At 39.4% G+C, this 7,819-nt stretch overlaps 1 protein-coding gene across 1 annotated transcript in view; it reads right to left on the bottom strand.

The window, feature by feature from the left end:
- Nucleotides 1-7,819, bottom strand: part of LOC126971424 (uncharacterized) — a 113,445-nt gene that overhangs the window by 35,831 nt on the left and 69,795 nt on the right. The window lies entirely within an intron of this gene.

The following is a 7,819-nucleotide window of genomic DNA, read 5'->3' on the forward strand; positions in this document are numbered from 1 at the left end:
TGTGTATCTATCATGTAAACATAATCTATTCTTGTTTCTCAAATTTATATTGTGGATTTCAGATGTTCTGACAAATGTGTCAGGGTTAGTTTTTACAAATAATGCTATTTCATAAATATATATATGTATCTATTATTTAAATAACGTTTGTATGTCTACAGACTGAATGGAATGAAACAAATTATTTTAAGTAATACGGGAGCTAGTCACAACATATCATTAAAAACAGTATTCAAATTGTGTTTAGTACTAACTGAACGAGATATGCATAAATAAATTCACAGAAAAACAGATGCTAAAAAAAATTATCCGCCATGTTATGTGCGACGTCGATAAATTTGTTTGCGGATATGTGTATCTTTATTTTTATTTTATTTATTTATTTATAAAGGCTTACCAACTACATACAATTTATTAACTTATGCACTAAGAATTAAACAAATATAATAAAATAGTTTAAATGTACTTAAATTATAGGTAGGCACAATATTACTATAAGAAATACATGTGATATTTTAAAATCTAAAATCTATAAATTTTGGAGAGCAATATAATTTTTTTTTTTAAATTAAGAAAGTTTGATATCATTGTTTTCATCTATATTAAAAATACAATTATATAATTGTAACATTAGCTGTAGAGGAGAGTTTAAGCCATAATTACTGTGGTGGAATTTAATGTGCATTGGGGAAAAAGTACTAAGCCGACAATTGAAGGCAGGCACATGCAAACCGATTTGTGATAAAAGCGAAGGACAGTCCATCTAGAGACAAGTGAAGCAACATGCATGTTGTCATCAACAACATGCAATAATACCAGCCTGGCGCAACTCTGTAAGAAAAAAGCGATGCAGTCGATAGTATGAAACGTGCAGTCATTGAGAGATTGACAGATGACGGCTATAATCTTGTAAGAAACGGAGATATCTACTACGTTTTAAGCAACCGTTCGCTTTCAAACTTAGCCGGATTATACTTCTCCGCCAGTCGCCAATCTGTAATTACTACCACTTCAAACTTATGTCAAATGACTGCACGTTTCATACTAAACTAATTTTCAATTTTTACTTAGGCAGTTCCGCCTCTTACTACGTAGTATTTACATCCTCTTTGGTTGTGACCTTTCCGAGGTCAAGCGAGAGGGCTTGCCGCCTTGGGCTTCCCGAGAGCCTGTGCAAGTGAAGCTCCAGCTTCCTCACTGGACGCAGCATACAGGTCGTTGTCGACGGATATTGCTCAAACCCGAAGCCCGTGAATGCTGGAGTGCCCCAAGGCTGTGTGCTATCTCCTACGCTGTTTCTTCTGCATATTAATAATATGTTGGAAACCTCTAACATACATTGCTATGCAGACGACAGCACTGGTGATGCCGTATACACGGGTTATGCAGGTCTCTCTCGGGAAATCGTCGACCAGTGCCGGGAGAAACTTGTGTCTTCTATCGAGTCCTCTCTCGAGAAGGTCGCGGAATGGGGTAAATTGAACCTTGTCCAATTTAACCCCCAGAAGACTCAAGTTTGCGCGTTTACCGCTAAAAATAAACCCCATTTGTCGTATCACCGCTCTTCGACAACACTTCCCTTAAAGCCTCGCCTAGTATCGGAATACTGGGTCTCGAAATCTCGAGCAATTGCCAATTTCGTGGCCATCGGGAGGACAAAGCCAAATTCGTTTCGAAGAAGCTGGGCGTCATCAATAGAGCACGGCAATACTTCAAGCCAGCCCACATTCTAGCGCTCTACAAAGCACAGGTCCGGCCACACATGGAGTAGTGCTGTCGTCTCTGGTCTGGCGTACCCCAGTATCAGCTCGATTCATTGGACCGCGTGCAACGCAGAGCAGCTCGAATTGTCGGGGACCCAGTGCTTTGTGAACGGCTGGATCACTTGACGTTGCGTAGAGACGTCGCTTCATTGTGTACCGCATTTACCACGGGGAGTGTTCCGAAGAGCTGTTTAACCTGATTCCTGCCGCCAAATTCCACCTTCGCACAACACGCCGGTTAGGATATCTTCACCACCATCTAGATGTATCCTCCACAGTGCGGTTTTCAAGGAGCTTTCCTCCTCGTACTACAACGCTGTGGAATGAGCTTCCTTGTGCGGTGTTTCCGGACGATACGACATGGGTACCTTCAAAAAAAGCGCGTACACCTTCCTTAAAGGCCGGCAACGCTCTTGTGATTCCTCTGGTGTTGCAAGAGAATGTGGGCGGCGGTGATCACTTAACACCAGGTGACCCGTACGCTCGTTTGTCCTCCTATTCCATAAATCACCGCACCACACCTGCATCCACTCGATAATGTATAGTTCCACATTTATTAATATTACAATTCTGTCATAATCATAAAACGTAGTACCTTACTGATTTCCTTGCTTGAGGGCCGATTTGAATTTATTTCATTTGAAGTTTCAAGTACATCTTATACTTCCAGATTGGTCCCAATATGAATTAATTCCAGACTGGATAATGGAATCTATATCAGTCTGTAATTAAGGTCTACTTAAGCTTGAGTAGAGATTTTAGTTTTTTTTTTCAAAACAGAAACAGCACCTAATATGTTATACAGTAGGTAAAATTTGGTAAATTGTAACTGACGGATGTGACCCTTGAATGGCCACCGGAACTGAATGATGAGGCCCTGTCGTTCACGGGTGGCGATCAGATAGTTAATAATTGGTAGTAACTTTACAACGAATTTAAAAATGTTTTCCAGTGGTAGGTTCCTTTGCACATGATGCTGGCTAGATTTTGGGGTATCACAATGGCGCCTATGTCTGCCGTGAAGCAGTAATGTGTAAGCATTATTGAGTATCGGTCTGCAGGGCACCGTAGCTAGTGAAATTACTGGGCAAATGAGATTTAACATCATATGTCTCATCAGAATTTTTGGGTTTTTCAAGAATCCTGAGCGGCACTGCATTGTAATGGGCAGGGCGTATCAAATACCATCAGCTGAATGTTCTACTCGTCTGGTCCCTTATCTTCATAAAACGTTTTAGTTATCATGATGTGGTATATTTTAATATTAGAGGGAAGAGTGGGCAACTGCCTCACGTAATGGAAATAGAAAACCTTCTTATGGATATCTGCAACACCAGAGACGAAGAAGAAGGCTTTTAAGGTGGAAGTATGGTCTTAGCTTAAAGACAGTATTTATTTTGTGTTTATTATGACCATAGAATGATTTATAAGACCGAGGTTTGTAAGGCATAAAAAGGCATTTATTTTTCTCAAAATTGATTCCTTTAGATTTTTTTTTGATGTAATTTCTAATACTCCTACCGCTTCGGAAACAAATGGCACTCTGAGAGAGAAGAACCGGCGCAAGAAACTCTCCCAGCATTCTTTTTTTGCGCTCTTTTCAATAAAAATATACAATATTGTACAGTCATTTCTATCGCTATAAAATAATCACAATCTAGTCCCAGGCTGTCCGGTCATTTAGATATTCAGCAGTGGAGTAATAGGATTTACGACAGAGCCATTTATTTATAAAACATTAAAACTTATTTATAGATAATGCCTGAACAGTGGCTGGGACTTTATTATAGAAGTGTTTACATTTATCCTTAAAGCTATTATGAAGCCTACTAGAATTAGTAAAGTCCGCACATCTAGAGTTGCGGACGCGAAGTTGTATTAATATAATAATCCATCACCGCGCCGTAGTGATTGCATGCAGGGCGCGTATTAGCCGGCGGCTGCTACGTCCCGTAATATCAAACAAGCCCCACTTACCCACTCGACTATCGCAACGCTTTTTATACAACCCCAACGAGGCTGTAGAGAATTTTAATGAAAAACCATCAACACAAAAGTTTTTAGTCCGTTCGGATTTGTATTGCGGGAATATTTAAAATCGAATTTAATGCATCGCAATCTCGGTCAATGAGACGTGTTATAATTGGAAAGCGCTGTGCTGGCTACTGTGATGAAATGTATATACCATACCAATGACAACTAACCCTATAACTGTGCCACCGATGGGTATCCGTCAGCCCGTTCATCCATCTGTCCGTCTGTCTCATAATGGCCGTTCCCAATATACTATCTACAGATAGAGATAAATTGCTACCTTCTACTGTCAATAATCTGAAGCTGTCCTAATATACCCGATAAGTCATTCTTATCGCCTTATATTGGGACGCATGAATTGCAATTTCCATACAAACTTCTATCGCTGGTAAGCTATACGTCCTCCCATTTTTCAGACATTGTGTACGGATAAGGTGAGTTACCGTGGATAAGTTTATTGGAACAGAATAGTCAACGATAGTAACGATTTTTATCTCAAGTACCCCACAGCCGGAGATAGACTGAATATTGGGAACGGCCGTAAGCCGAACTAACATTGAAAAATGTATATATGACCTGATATTTTATCGGATTGAAGTGTCACAGCGTGCAGGCCATGAACTCTGTGAAACGGCATTATCTTCCTAACAGACTCAGTAATTATAATTCGACTCAGACTACTGAGGTGAAACTGAAGGCGTGGCGCAGGCGTAACTACTTTTATCTACACCCATGCTTTAAATCCTCTATTAAAGATTCTGAAACAGTTAGCTTATTGCCAACATTAAAACACCCAATGTCGTAATAAACATTACATCATCCAAACGAGTGTTGTAATGTTGTACTGAATTTCATAACAACACTCCTTGGTTTTTTTTTCGATCCCTTCATGCGCAAAGAGTTTCAACAAACAGAATTGCTTCTTATTATTGATTATTATTATTCCACATTCTTATTGCTCGATGCGTGGTATCTGTATGAATTTCAAAAAAAGAACATTTTCGTTTACGCGCGTTCCACACTACCAGAACATGGCGCGCCGTAAAAAAAAGTAGGTAGTATTCGAAACCCCGCCATTTTTCTTGAAAAAATGAGCGATTCAAGTTTTGACAGTACACCGCCGGATATTTTAAACGCTGCAAAATAACATAATATTCAAGTGGATTTGAATAATTGCACTATATAAAATGTAAATTACTACTAAATTTAATAATTCTTTCATTAATACTTAGTTTATTTGTATATAATCAGTAAGGGATGATATTAGTTACTACTAGGACTGGCTGTTTTAATGTTAGCAATAAGCTAACTGTTTCAGAATCTTTTAGAGGATTCATATTCTGGGTGTAGATAAAGTCTTGTATGCAACTGTTGATAATTAGGTATTAAAACACTCATGTGATACCCACATTCGTGTTTTAATACCCCTTATTACACAACAGTTGCATAAATAACTATTGTAATTCTATAACAATATAAACAGTCGAGCATTAGTTAAAAAAATAATTATATCCCTTGTTTTACGGCAGTAGCCCCAGACAAGAAACTGCATACACCGTGTACAATTGAAACTTGCAACTATAAAGTTTGACAGATGAGTAGATCTTTCCTTGCCCCGTACTAGTAATTTAGACCGCTATTTTACGAAGATTTTGTCAAGAGAGAGCCTGTATCAGAGAATTTAGGGGCCAAGTGCTGACTGTAATGTCGTCCAAGTCCTGGGAAGAAGGCGTGAAGATGAAGGTTTTCAACCAGTTTGTGTTGCCAGTGATGACTTACGGTACGCAGATGTGGTCGCTAATTAAGGGCTAAACTAGAGCTCATGGTCGCTCAGAGAGCAATGGAGAGGGCTGTGCTCGGAGTTTCCCTGCGAGATCGAATCAGAAATGAGGAGATCCGTAGAAGAACCAAAGTCACCTACATAGCACAAAAGACTGCGAAACTGAATTGGCTGTGTAAGGCACATAGCTCGATGGACAGATTGCCGATGCGGTAGTAAGGTGCTCCAATGGCGACCGGAAGGCGTTGTGTTTGTAGGCCCCCCACAAGATGGACCGACGATCCGGTCAAGATCGCCGGAGTAGGTTGGATGAGGGCAGCGCAAAACCCATCGTCGTGGCGATCTTTGGGGGATGCCTTTGTCCAGCTGTGGACGTCTTCCGACTGAGATGATGAATGATTAAATGATGAATTGGGCTGTTGGTCGGATTGTACCCGAACAGTATCTCTATAATCTCCGATAATACTCCCTGTATATCAAAATAGAAGTGGAGTGTTCAGGAATGTATGCAAGTTTTTAAAACTATGCATGCAATGTATAACAGCATGAAAAGCAACTTATACTCAAATCTGCTCCTGTTTGGCTGAGATAAGTAGCCGACCCAGCTATCCATTTTGTTATGTCTCTTCTTTATTGTCTAAACGGTAGTATATTGTAAGTGTATGTATTATACTATCTCTAGTTTACTTATGTTCGCCTGGTAGTTGGTACCAATAAAAATGCACTGTACATGTATTACTTTCTGTCCCTTTGGAAGAGTGGGTACATAAATATCTTAGCTGATTTATACGTCTAGATAGCTGATACAGTCTCTTGCTGTTAGGCAACGCATAACAACAGGCCAGGTTTATTACTTTAGTGTGAATGACAGCTGCGTCTTACACTCGCGATACGTCAGTCACTTTGTTTAATTGTGCGTGCGTTTCTAAAAATAGAGGGCAACTGTTCACCTCTATTTTTTTCTTAGCTGTCAAAAGTCTTTTCAGATGTATAAATTAGCTAAGGTAATTATAATAGTGACTACGTTGGTACCTACGCTTGTTACAAACGAACTTCTATTCGCCAAAACGTGGCAGGAATTTCGTTCCAAAAAATATAAATGTCATGTTACTGAACATTGCTCGTCCGATACATAAATGAAACGACACAATAAGCCCATGCTGCCGATCGGTCAAACGCTAGTGACGTGAAGCAGAGTATTTAATCGGAAGTTGATCGAACACAACACAGCACAGCCCGGAAGTTGATTGAATCACGGATCTGCCAGTAGATTAATAGCAGCTGAGATATTATAAGGCACCACACAGCTGTTCTCAAATTGCTTAGTTTCATCAGCTGTTGTTAGCATAGCCAACGATACAACAAGTGCAGTGCAACACAATAAGCAAAGTTTGTAAGTGACGGTAACAACCTAATATCATGGTGTCAATCTCATATAGGTAGTTAGGCTCACCATTAATATTGTTACAGTTAAAAATAACCAAAACATTGCATTTTGTTTATTTTTAATTTAAAATTTTGGAATCTGTCATTTATTATATGGTTGGTCATTGAGTTTGCTCATTTTGGCGCAGAAACATAGAATATTAGTTTACGTATGAGATTTTTTTTTACAATTGAGCAACATTTTAACAAACAAAATGACCGTATTTATGCTCAAAGCTCTAAGGAAGCTTCCCAATTAATCGACAGTGTGCAACGTGGGCACTATTCGACTTCAGTGGTGGTTCTGGGGTATTAGCTATGAAGGGGTGACTTAGCCATACTTTCGTGAAAAAGGTATCAAAACATCGACACAAGTGTATCAAGATAGTTTTTGAGAAGTTAGTGGAGCCTCTTGACAAAACCATGTTCAATAACCAAGAATGGTCCTTCCAGCAAGTCTTGGCGCCGGGTCATAAAGCTCGGTCTACGCAGTCTTGGTTGGATTCAAACGTTTCGACGGCCAGTCTTCATCAGAGCTGAAGACTAGTCGGCCGTCGTCTAGTCGCGATCTTAATCCGCTGGATTATGATTTATGGTCAGTTTTAGAGAGTACGGCTTGCTCTAAATGCCATGATAATTTGGAGTCCGGAGTTCATGGAATTTTCCCATGGAAAGAGTGCGTGCTTCTATTGATAACGGTCTCAACGTTAGAACTATATTGCAGCCAATGGAGATTTTAAATTGTTTTATATTAATGTTTTTAAACTAACACACTGTAAAAGTAATAAATGATATTTGCAATAGAACATTTTTTTTC

The sequence above is a fragment of the Leptidea sinapis genome, chromosome 23 (assembly GCF_905404315.1).
Source record: "Leptidea sinapis chromosome 23, ilLepSina1.1, whole genome shotgun sequence".
NCBI lineage: Eukaryota > Metazoa > Arthropoda > Insecta > Lepidoptera > Pieridae > Leptidea > Leptidea sinapis.